Source organism: Drosophila virilis, unplaced genomic scaffold, assembly GCF_030788295.1.
Source record: "Drosophila virilis strain 15010-1051.87 unplaced genomic scaffold, Dvir_AGI_RSII-ME tig00001625, whole genome shotgun sequence".
Classification (NCBI taxonomy): Eukaryota; Metazoa; Arthropoda; class Insecta; order Diptera; family Drosophilidae; genus Drosophila; species Drosophila virilis.
Window position 1 is genome coordinate 511,666 of NW_027212850.1, and position 13,120 is coordinate 524,785.

Consider the following 13,120-nt stretch of genomic DNA (forward strand, 5'->3'; position numbering starts at 1 on the left):
GACTCCCCGGAATGTTGGTGAGCTAGGCAGTTTGGACAGTTCACCAGAACTGCTCGAAGTCTCTTCTCGAGAGACAGTCGCATAAATCGTTGACACTTCCGTAGCGCGTGGACTCGGCATACTCGGCATCGGAACGATTCCGTTGCCGAGCGGCTCTTGGATCGGCCTTGTTGTTGGCGTGGAGACATCGTGCTGTTACAAGAAGAAGGTTAAAAATAGAATAACATTAATTGTGCGGCCTTATACGGATGGACCACAGACCTGTCCATCTAAGATTCTAGTCTCCACTGGAGATTCTACTGATGGAAAATGGTGACTACGTTCTATCGGGAGCAGGATCAGCTTAGAGGTCGGTCTCTTGGAGACACCTCGGGCTGTTAGCACGTCGACCATTCGGACACTTTGGTCGTCGCCAGGATAGCTCGTTTGGATTCGACCCAGACGCCAGTCATTTACTGGAAGATTATCTTTCTTTATAATGACTAGATCGTCCCGTTGTAACTCTCGCGTTGGAGTTTGCCATTGGTTTTCTTTTTTGTAGTTCTAAAAGATACTAATGCTTTCAACGGAGACAGAACTGTTGTTGCAAAGCCTTCAAGCGCTGCCAGCGGTTGATGATGGACGTGGCGTTTTCCTTGATCTCTGGTTCTGTTGCGGAAAAAAGAGGACCCCCGACTAGAAAATGACCGGGAGTCAGAGCTAAGAGATTAGTAGGATCTTCCGACATTGGAGATATTGGTCTTGAATTCAGGTATGCTTCAACTTTTGATAGGAGCGTGGATAGCTCTTCGAAGGTGTATTTGGAGGTCGATGTATATTTATAAAATAAAGTTTTAAAACTCCTGATACCTGCCTCTGACAGGCTGCCCATGTGTGGCGCACTAGGGAGGTTGAAGTGCCAGCCTTTTGTAATAAGGCAGGCACGACCTGTGTAATTTTTAGCATCGAAGGGGCCTGCAAAATCAACTCCTGTGTGAGTTAACGTCCGGGAGAATGTGACTCTCTCCATAGACGATTTGCCCATGAGCTAGGCTTGCAGTTTCTTTGAGCTTTGGAATCCAGTACTTTGATCGTATTAAGCGCATAATGAGCTGGTTGCCTCCATGAAAGGATATAAGATGAGTGATGGCGGTGAAGAAACGCGAATGTGCACATGTGTATGGCAGTATTATAGGATGGCGCTCATCGAGTGCTTCGGCCGCTCTTACGCGACGGATAATTCCCTTACCATCCAGAAAGGGGTTCAGATTAAGGAGTTTGCTGGAAGTGAGCTGTTTTTTCGTGCTCAAGCAAATGTACTCTGACGCAAATGTACTCAAGAGAATGAGTCTTTCTTGTGCGTAAAAAATCTCGTTGCTGTCAATTTTGATAGTTGACGCGACAATCGTTTGTAACGCTTGAAGAAGCGATAAATGTATGCCAACACTCACAGGGCTCGATCGAACTTGGAGAAGCGTTCGAGGAAGGAAAAAGAGGGAGCCGAGTTTGCGAGGCTTACTTTAATCGTGCGTTGCTCTAATTTCGTATCTGGGATGGGTTCCGAAGGAGATGACTTATTGAGAAAATGTAGCGGATCGCCCCAGCCCAGTTCTTGGAGCCAGATCCTCTGCATAAATATTTTTGCCTGAACAATGACTGGACCCAGCCAACCTGCTGGATCGAACAGTTTGGCAATCTGTGAAAGGACTTCACGTTTGATGACGGACTGCTTGGTTGTAAGCTCGGATAGAGCGAAAAAGAACTCATCGGTATCAGCTTTCCATCTAATCCCAAGAGACTTCGCCGAACAGTCCTCCTCGATCTATGAAGTTGGCGCGAAGCAAGTGGTCATTGGGTATCGCTTTTAGCAAGTCTTTTTCATTGGATGGCCATTTTCGCAAGGGGGACTCGGCTTTGCGGAGCTCTGCTATTGCCTGACCTGCTGTTGATTTGGAATGGGCTCCCGCTAGTACATCGTCGACATATATATTGTTTGCGATAATGTGACTTGCTAAGGGATAGAGCGAACGGACGTCATTAGATAATTGATGTAGTACGCGGATTGCTAAAAAGGGGGCACAGAAACTCCAAACGTGACTGTGTTGAGCTCGAAGTCACAGAACTCGTTGTCCTTTGTTCGAAAAAGAATTCTCTGATAGGGCGTGTGTTTGGGATACACAAGGATCTGCCGATACATTTTCGTGATATAGGCATTGACGACATATCAGAAGAAGCGCCATCGTAGAGTTTGATTGGTCAAGTCTGACGGGCCCTGCATGAAGCACATCGTTCAAACTTTTACCATTTGATGACGGGTGGGAGCCGTTAAATACTACGCGGAGCTTGGTCGTGGTGCTGTCAGGCTTGTGAATAGCATGGTGTGGTACTAAAAAGTTATCCGAACCATTGCTTGGAGGGACTTGTCGCATGTGACCTAAGTCCAGATATTCCTTGAACACCGCATCGTACTGCTCCTTAAGAGGGGCATTTTTTGCCAAGCGATTCTCGTTTCGAAGAAATTGAGCCAGTGCGATGGACCAAAGACAATATAAACACTAAGATGAGTAACGCCATACAACAAAATACTACTATGCAGCTTGATTTTTTGAAAATTGAGAACGAAAACGAAATTTGTAGCATTGCGCTCTCACAGCCGAGAGAACAAAAAAGCTATAAATAGAATGTGCTCAGCTTCGGCTCTATGAGGGCCGTGCAAGCAATTATGTTTGTATGCGTGTAAATATACATACATAACAGCATATTCGAATATTTTGTTATCCATTGCTCTGCCAGTCTCTGGTTGGCAAAGAAACAATTTCTTTAGTTTTTTGGCGCAGATCACGACCTATATAATAATAATAATAAAATATCTAACTAAATATTGAATCAAAAGTCAAATTTATTTATACAAATAAATATGTTATTGTATTTTTTAGCACTCTTTTATTTCTTAATTGGAGAATAAAAATAATAATAATAATTCATCTATTAACACAAATTGGGGATAGTTCATGATCTGCGCTGGAAAAGTAACGAAATTAATTTCTTTCCAGCTAAAGCCAGAGCAGTGGTTAACAACACATACATACATGCTTTAAAGTTCTTATGCATGTGTATTTCACGCATTAAACCAAAGGTGCTTGCACGCCATTGGCTGAGACAAGAACTTTTCTCTGTCCAAAAACAAGAGTGAAATCAATCTATGTATGCTATTTTCTTATCGTAGTTTTTGCACAAGATGCGCCTTGTGTAAATATTATTTAATTCTTAAATCTGCCTGTAAAATTAATCGTTAGTATCTATGGTAATAAATCATTTAAGTAAAGCATGCGCTTCATGGATAAAGTACAAGCACTGCGTCGATCGTAAGTTATAAGCTTTTTCGCTCAATGTACTTCGAAAGCGAACCGACGCAAAGAAGCATCGACCAGCTTTGCTGAAGGCAGGCTGGCGACTAACTTCGTTGTTCGTGTCAGCATCAGCAAGCCGCGACTTCGGCATTCGTTCGTCTGGTCTTTGAAGAACGAACAACCAATCGGCAGGCATGCCGTACGAAGCCTTAAAGGCCAGATGAAAAGCCAGGCTAGAAATTTTGCGTCGCATTCAAATGTATGGGCGTTACTCATCTTAGTGTTTATATTGTCCTTGGATGGACCTTGAGTGGCCTAACTGGATGTGATCGGAATTCTTGAATGGCAGTGTGACCAAGTATCTGCCGTTTTTATCTTTCTTAGTGGTTTTTTTAAAGTTGCGCTCACAAAACAGGTCGGATTCCTTTTCCAGCTTTACTGGAATGTCCTTCACCTCCCAAAATTGTGAGCAGTTTATCCAAGCTCGCATTTGGATTCAGCGAGACTTGAGTTGAAAAGGATGCGACAGATTTGGCACTGGTCTTAGAAACGGGGCCTGTAAGGATCCAACCGAAAATTGTTTCTTGGCCAAGGAGAGTGCCACATATGTTGGGATAGGAGCCACTTAACAATATGGATGGGATATCGGCGCCGAGAAGAACGTCAATCTGTGAGCTCCTATAGAAAGAGGGATCGGCCAAGTGTTTATTTTGTAAGTTCTTTCAAAGCATTTTGGGGAATGGTGTGGTGCCTGCTGGCTTTGGAAGAACATAAGCCGAGGTTTCAATATGAACCCGGGGCGTTGTCGGGCTCTCACGTCAAACAACTGTGCGCGCTAGTGCCATCCTTTAACTGGTGCTATCTGACGAAGCAGTTTAAGCACAACCTTTGTTGTTTGACGACGGAAAGTCTCTCGGGTACGGAAATTTGTAGAATACGTGGGCATAGACGCACAGGATGGTTTTCCTTCTGACATAATTTTCAGTGTTGTGACTTTGTAGTCACTATTGTCTCGAAGGTTCTCAGGTGTTGGACTCCTTTTTTGTGGGCTTAGACTGGGATGGCGTATGTTCGGTAGGTCGTACATCCTCTATCGCCTCCTAAGTGCGATATCGGTCGATCAGAAATGAATTCATCTCGGACCATTGAGGTATCTCTGCCTTATCGTGGAGCGATTGTTCCCAAAATGAAAGCGTGAGCTTAGGCAATTTAGAGGAGCATAATAAAATAAGTAGACAATCCCAATTCTCGGTGCTCACCCTGGACAAGTCAAGAGCCGTTAAACACCCCTGGATTGTGCCCTGAAGCTCTTTAAGGGCGGCTCCAGACTCTTGTGCTGGTGAGGGAAGATTGAAAAGAATTTTCGATTGACTATTAACTAAGAGTCGCTTATTCTTAAATCTGTCCGTCAGGCTTTCCCACGCTGACTGTAAGCCATCATTCGTGAGCGGGCACTTGGAGACAATTGCCCTAACTTCCCCGCTAGGTTTGGAATTTAGGTGGAACAATTTTTCCACCTCCGTTAGTCTTGGATTGTTTATATGGACGGCTGTAAACTAGTCTCGGAAAGTAGGCCAGCGTAAGTAATCCCCACTGAAAACTTCAGTGTCGCATAGCGGGAGACTGCAACCCGTGGACATGGAGGAGTTGGAAGGGGGTTGCTCAGCTTGTCTATCTAAGGCATTGGCTCTTTCTATTTTCTCACTTAGTTGAGCCGCACATCGCTCGTAAACGGAGTACAAGTAAGCATATTTTGCTTGCATAGCCACCATAAAGAAAAGTTTTAAACATATAATTCTTTTATTTTTTTTAAATAGTTTGTTATTTTTAAGAAAAAAAAATCACACGTATATTTGATATATTCCGCAAACGCCGATCATTGGAAACTTCATAGCTTATAATTATTGTTTATACATTTTTATAAAAATAAAGAAGAATAATGCATGTGTTTGTATTTTAATAATTAAACGCAGTTAGATGGCAAAGTTGAAACATACAAAAATATTAAAGTGGCTCAGAAACAGTTTATCCAAAAACGATCTTGATAGTTTACAATCCTGGTGTTGTTTACTTTTTGTACTTGCCATTTAATTGTTAAAAACTAATATAAATTGTTCTTGAAGCTGCTCTGGAGAAAAATTAACACACTATACACTTATGATGTGATGTGACATAAGGTGAATTTGCACAGATTTCGGATTTAATTAAGTTATTGTGTGTTATTTTTTTTTATATTTATTTAGGTATGTGCTTATTTGGTGAAGTATGGAATGGAGAAGTGCACTTTTTGTTCAACGGAGCCTATGTATGCAGCTATATATTGATGTACTTGCATACATCAAAATGGCGACCGGGTAAATTTTTTTTTGGATATGCACTTGTTCATATAAACATATATATGGACACCAATATGGCGAACTTATTTTTTTTTTGAGTCACTTTTTATTTTATTTTTTTTATATCTGTCACTTTTTATATGCCCTTATGGCCGCGAACAATATTTTATATCAGGTATTTTTGGTGTTTGGTTGAAACTGCCCCTCGCTTTAACCACGGAGAATGTGAAGCGAAAAAATATGTTCAGACATATAAATTAATAAGTCGGACTGGAGTTGCCGGAATTTTGGCAATGGACAAATTCAGGTAGTTGCACTGCTACTTATCTTGCTTGGATTTGTAGCGGTTCCTGGAAACTTTTATTGCAGATCTTCCGATACTTGCTGGGTACGATATAGATATAGATATAGATAGCCAAAAATTGTAAAAAATATTCGGGTCGAAGGACCAAATCTTGTGGTAGGGCGTCCGCAAGGCTTACAGGTAATCTTGTTGTGAATGGCTGAATTCTTGGGGGAGCGTTTATGCTCTCGTTGGCATAAGAAAATCACGTTTGTTCGATCTTTAGGTTATTTGTCGACTGTATTTTCTCATTCTATGTTACAATGCTTTAAGGTAAGTGTAAGTATAAGTGGGGAATATATTGTTTTGTTCTGGTTCCGGAGTCAGAACCAACTACATTGAAGTAGCGACGGCTAGATACACTTCTTGTGTGAACAACTATTATAAGAAAAGCATGGGCGGTAACAAAAACGTTATAAAATTGGTAATCTCAAATAAAAGCTCCAGGATGACCCAGTTCAGCTCGAATGAAAATTCTAAAACATGTTTTAAAGGTTTCAATATTTTTATGATTTGCTGGAAATAGTAAATGTTGCGATTAGGTGGCTCAAGTTGGGCGATAAATTGTGCAGGATGAATAGAGATATAGAAACATTAGGGAAGACTTTAGGCGCCAAATAAAGGATTTGACAGGACATCTCAGAAGCGCGCCCACCATACTGGTTTAAAACCAAGTTTGTCAAAACCAGATCGCAAGTAACAGTCACATATTTTCAGTGCGCAGACCGCACACAAACAAAAAAAAATAAAACAGAAAATGAAGCAGATTCTGGTACGGTCTCCGTCAAACATTTTATTTCATTGCACTTGTGTATTGTGTTTTGTGTTTCTGGTTGAGCAATACAAACTGTTATGTCTAACAGTAACACCTTAACAGGACATATGCGGTCGAGCGTAGAGGACATGCGTGACTTGTTTTGTTGTTGTGTGACGAGATCAACAACAATTAGAGCGAGAGAGAGTGAGAGATAAGGAAGGGAGGACATTGCTGAACTGTTCCTTCATATCTGCCTTGATGGCTTCGGTTTGAGTTGTAGAACTTAGTTGGGGGTCATCCTTTGAAATTATCCCTTGTGTCATTTGAGTGGTCTTAGAGCGTTGCACAGTTAATGGGTTTGACATAGGCCTATCCGGAGAGCAGAGTCGCGATGGGTAGGATACTGACCTTATTGTGCTGGAGAAGGGACGTGAGCGACGTCCGCATGGTGGAAAGGCTTCGGCGTGATTGTGGTTAGCCGCTGGAGGGCGAGGAGCCAGTTGCTCTCTAAGTAAGGCTTCCTGGCTGACGGAGAGGGACGAGAGCTTCGGAATTTCGCATGTGGAGCGGGTTGTGGTGATCTTTCTTGAAAGTATGAATGTATGTTCTGGCACAGGACGATTGTTAACATTTATTATTAGGGTCAAGTGTTTTTATGCAAGGGAAAGGGTGGGTGGTGGCGGGGGGGGGTTAAGGATCAAGTAGTTTTATGCAATGGAAAGGGGTAGAGGGGGGTGCTATGTTCATATTTTTGTGCGCGCGCGTAAGTGGACGCGCATTAGGAAGGGGGCGGCGGGATCTTATGTTTCCATTCCTGTGTGGGAAGCAAGATCACATAGAGGAGGGGGAGTGCGTTGGTGTCGCGTGCGCAACACAGGAAGGGGGGTGGAAGGGGAATTGGCTGGACATGAGGAAAGGGACGGGGTTTTATGTTCCCATTTGTGTGTGTGTGTGAAGGGAGCAAGATCACATTTGTTTACGCTGGATGTGATTGGATGGGAATGAACGACGGCGAGGGGGAGTGCGTAGCTATGTTATCAGCAACCTATAATGTGGCTTGGGAAACTGAAATTAATTGAATATTATTTTTAAATCAATTTTTTTAGTTATCTGAATGTGTTAAGGTGAAAAAGTCAACAGACAACAACAGCAAAGAAAAATGTTATCAAGCCCAGCAAACAATTCGAGATGCCCAGCGCTTTTGTTGGATGTTTATATTTAACTTGCGGCATCCGGATTCCATAGCCGGATTAACACCTATTCATACAGCAATGTTTCGGATAACGTTATGCTCCCTGAACCATTCCTATTGGAAGTTCATTACTTCCAATAATGGAAACTGTTTTAGAGGTGCACGCCTCATAAAAAGTGAACTTGAACTTTTCGCTGAATATCTGAATATAAATAATAATACTTGTTGGGCTAACAAGCTTATTAATTAGCACTTAATAGCGAGAAGTTAAGGATTCCGCCTTTTCTTATAAGTTCATGCAACGGGTTGATTTATTTGTATGCTTATAGCGAGCGTATTGACAATATGCGAAAATTTACGTTATAGCGAACATACGAGACACGAGTGCATTGCGTAGCTAGCATTAGTGCGCTAGCCGCTTAAGACAATGTGCAATAGGTAAAAGAGCGTGATAACAGAGACTATGATGAGCGCAAAGCGATAAGCACTAGAAAGTTATCAGCAAATAGTATTGAGCTATTTTATAACATGCGAGAAGCATGTCGATGACAGCTACTGAAGAAGAGATTTTTTAGCTTCAACAGCTCGTTTATGGCGCCGTCAAAGTTAGTGACAGACCAAATCTGACGAGTGCATAAAAAGCGCTAGAGCATTGAGAAATGCACTCGTAGATAGATCCTTGACCAACTCCAAATGAACGGCATTCGTGGCGAAGCAAATAAATCCGCTGACGTAGCATTTTATACGGGCTTTGTTTGGAGTGTCACGCTGGTAGAAGAATGGTCCGCAAAAGTTCACACCAGTTATATCAAACGCTCGAGTTTCAACATATCGCTCCTTTGGAAGATTAGCCACTACGTGCTCCGCCAAGCGGGGCTTATTCCAAAAATATCTTATGCATTTGTTTACAATGCTGGAAACTGTTTTGCGGCCTGCAATCGGCAAATATTGCAGACGAATTGCTTCCAACAAGGCTCGTGGTCCAGCATGGCGATGGTAACTGGATGTTATCTAGGCAATATAATAGGATAATAATCCCTATAATATGGCATCATACGGAAGGGTTGATTTTTCGAGGCACCCATCAACTCAAAGAATACCAAATTCATTCTGAAAGGGCAAGAATGATGAGAGTATACTGGAACGAACGATCACGCCCTTTGATTGCACGTTCTTTATATCATCCCAAAAAGAGTCCTCTTGAACGTAACTTAAAAGTATGAAGGATCCAAAACGTATGTCGGAGATCAAAAGTCCGGGCGCCGAATGCGATGGATAAACTAATACACATAGGCAAATTCTTGTTAAATAGCAAATAAGGAATTTACATATTTGGAGAGCAATACTCTTTTGCGTAACTTGGTTGGTTTTTCAAGAACACCAAGTCGCAGGCCAGCACCTTTGTGGACCAGTCAAAATTCAGGACCACATGACCAAACTTTTGACGGTTTAAGCTCTTCGGGAGTGGGCCTTCTGGAGAGAATGCTGGATTACAGCTGGATTACTGGCTGTTGAAACATAATGCCACTGAAAGCCCGCTGTGAGCTCCTGGATGGTGGCTATCCGATTTGCAACGAATACGTTGAACTTCGACGATTCATCTCGGTACCAGTAAATTATTTCATTTCAGCTACTTCCTGCATCAATTGGGCTAACAAAGGTTCGCCACAAAGCTTGATTTTTGCTACCGTAAGAGTTTTAGGTGGAGCCACCCGTGATTTAGTACAAAATAGGCGTAAATTCGAATGATGTCCCTTTGAAACCACATTAATGCAAGCTCCGTACGCGGTAATGCTGGCGTCACAGAAACCGTGAACCCTCATTCCTGAAAGTTTGACAAAGTTCCTGCCAGGCAGTATTAATAGAAGTTGGAAGACTCTCATCCAAGTTTTCCTTCCAAAGAAGCTGCATAAAGATTTTGGCCTTGACTGGTCCGATTGATTCAAGTGGAGCAGAAAAACAAGCTATAGTGGACAGAGCAGATCTCTTGCAAGGTTTAAGTGTCTGATTGGCAGGCGTGAGAGAAAACATTAATTTATCAGTTGAAGGATCCCATGCACAGCCCAAGGTTTTGGTAATGTCGCTTCCATCACTTAATTTTAAAAACGAGTCCTTGTCCTTGTGAAGAATGCCTTTTAGCACTGCAAAGTGACTCGAGCACCATTTTCTGAGTTCAAAGCAACCTTTAGATAGGATGCCCTTTGTTCGATTTAATTCGTCAATCGACTCTTGGACCGAGTCTCCGCCATATATAAGGTCATCTACATAGAAATCGCGACGAAGAATTTTCTCACCAATTGGAAATAAATGTTGCTTATCGACTGTCAATTTCTGAATTGCTCGAACGGCAAGAAAGGAAGCTGGCTTTGTGCCATACATAATTATGTCCAACTTGAAAACCCTTATTTCAGATCCAGTAGAATTTCCGTACAAGATGCATTAAAAGTGGGATGACGATGCAACTTCTCTCAAGCGATATAAATCAACGCCTATTGACAAGTTCACCTAATTGATCTAAAGTTAGTTTGAGAGGGAGTCGCACGGAATATGCTCCTGTTGGCAACCTTTGGAAATTCTTAGCAAAATGCTCCTCGCAGTCAATCTCTTCTATTGTTGCTTTAGCAACAGGGTCAGGAAAACTTTCTGCTTCCCAAAATCGTTGAATTTACTCATCGGTTCGGACATCAGAATCAGTGTGGCATCAAACGATACACGATAGCCAAAGGAGAGGTACCGCCTTGCTGGGAACCGCCACCTACAACTATCCATCCAAAGCGTGTCTTCTGCAGAAGAGGCACACATTAGCTCGTAAAAAAGACCAGCTCAGTCAACTCACTGATAAGATAAGTCAACTCACTGCGGCTTGTAAAAGCAAGGATGAGCGAGGCGAATATTTGCCACATTTCAATTAGTTGTATTAAGGGCGATGCTTGGCTGGCGATCTGCTATAGTGGAAGCTACGATGGCTGTGATGATTGCAGAGTACTCTGAAATTTGAGATTGTAGATTTACGGTCCGTAGATTTACTAACCGCCACCTACAACTATCCATCCAAAGCGTGTCTTCTGCAGAAGAGGCAATCCCGGTAGCAGTTTTATTTGCCCGACACACATTAGCTCGTAAAAAAGACCAGCTCAGTCAACTCACTGATAAGATAAGTCAACTCAGAGCGGCTTATAAAAGCAAGGATGAGCGAGGCGAATATTTGCCACATTTCAATTAGTTGTATTAAGGGCGATGCTTGACTGGCGATCTGCTATAGTGGAAGCTACGATGGCTGTGATGATTGCAGAGTACTCTGAAATTTGAGATTGTAGATTTTCGGTCATAGTGCATCCATCAGTAGCGAAACGGGCTTTTCCAGGCCGGCAACTGCGGCTAAGGATGGACTTTTCTTCAACTGAAGCTGTTGAGTGAATACAGCACGACACGGAACTAGAGTCCCAGACCGATTTTTATACCCTGAACTCATTCAAAATGGGTATAAGGGTATATTGTATCTGTGCAAACTCCAAATGTATGTAACAGGCAGAAGGAAGCAGCTCCGACCCCATAAAGTGTATATATTCTTGATCAGCATGAATAGCCGAGTCGATCTAGCCAAGTCCGTTTGTCTGTCCGTCCGTCGGTCAGTATGTATGAACGCAAGGCTCTCAGAACCTATAAGAGCTAGAAAAATTGATATTTTAGATGTAGGTGCTCCTAGTGCCCGCGCAGATCGAGATAATCGATAACGTACTCCGTTTTCAATCAATCGATAAAAATCGATATCGATATCCAGTTTTTGGGCAATTTTGGTAAATAATGAGAGCTAAAGTCACCAAACTTGACATATAAGTAGCTTCTAAAATAGAATGTATATATGCATTTGATGTTGGAAGAAGAGGGCTCAGGGTATTCCCTAGTCTGGAGCTCCCGACTAGAATCTCTTACTTGTTAACTAGTACAATAGCAGTGGCCAGAAACACAACATTGCTGCTGAGGTTGTGGACAACAAGAGAGGTAGATGCGGGGACTGAAGAAGCTGCAGTAGGAATGACAGAATCGAATCGAATGCAAGACGTCTAAATGCAAAGGTGTGTGGTATTTGGAGCCACATGTGCGACAAGTTCCCGAAGTGCATGTTCGTAAAAGATATCCCCTTTTAAGGCAGTTAAGGCATAAAGATAATCGTTTTGATTCCTTGAGACGCATCTCTGGAGACAAATTGCCAAATCTTGGGCATTGCCAATAATTATGCTCTTTACCATTACAAAGTTCGCAAGCAGCAGCCATTGAGTTAGTAGCAACGAGTGATGTCATACTGGGGTTAGTCTTTATGTTCTTGCTCACCTGAGTGCTCGGCGTATAGTTTGCCATAGCATATATAGCATAGCATAGCATAGCATTCTCTTTCAAATACGCCTGCGAAGCAGGACGCAGTTTTTGCAGAAGCACCTGAACAAGGATGCAACCAGCAATTTGCTCCTTGCTACCCAAACCGGTGAGAGCACGAATATGGGCATTAAACTTATCCGACAATTCACGCAGCATGCCAGCGGAGCCATTCTCTACCTTCATGAGTCCCAGCAGTTCAACGATGTGGGCCTGAAATACTAATTGACGGTTATCAAATCGTTTTTGTAATAAATTTAATGCTATGGAATAATTAGCCTCTGATATTTCCAATGACCGAATGGTATCTATCGCAGAGTCCTTCAACCAGAGCCGCAAATGCTGCATTTTTTCAACGTTTGTGAGTTCGGGATGATTTTCTATTAAAGTAGTGAACATTGAAACGAAATCTGACCACTCCGTACGATCTCCAGAAAACGTTGGCAATTTAATTGGCGGCAAGGTAACACTCTGGATTTAGTCAATGACGCAGCAGCAATAGGTTCATTTACAAATGTGGATCTGGACGGCAATGCTCTACTGCGCTTAGCGATTTCAAACTACACTGAAATCTGAAAGCTCATCAAAAGCCTCGCGTAACTCACTGCCGATTTCGTGAAAGTCTAGATCTTCCAATTTGTTTTGAGCGACTACGAATGCAGATTCCATTTTTACAATCCGCTTGAGCAGCACCGACAATGCAATTTCATATTATTGGCAAGGTGCGTTTGGTTGAGGCTAGATTGAAGCGCCTGCAACCGCTCATACGCTTTAAAAATTACACCCTGT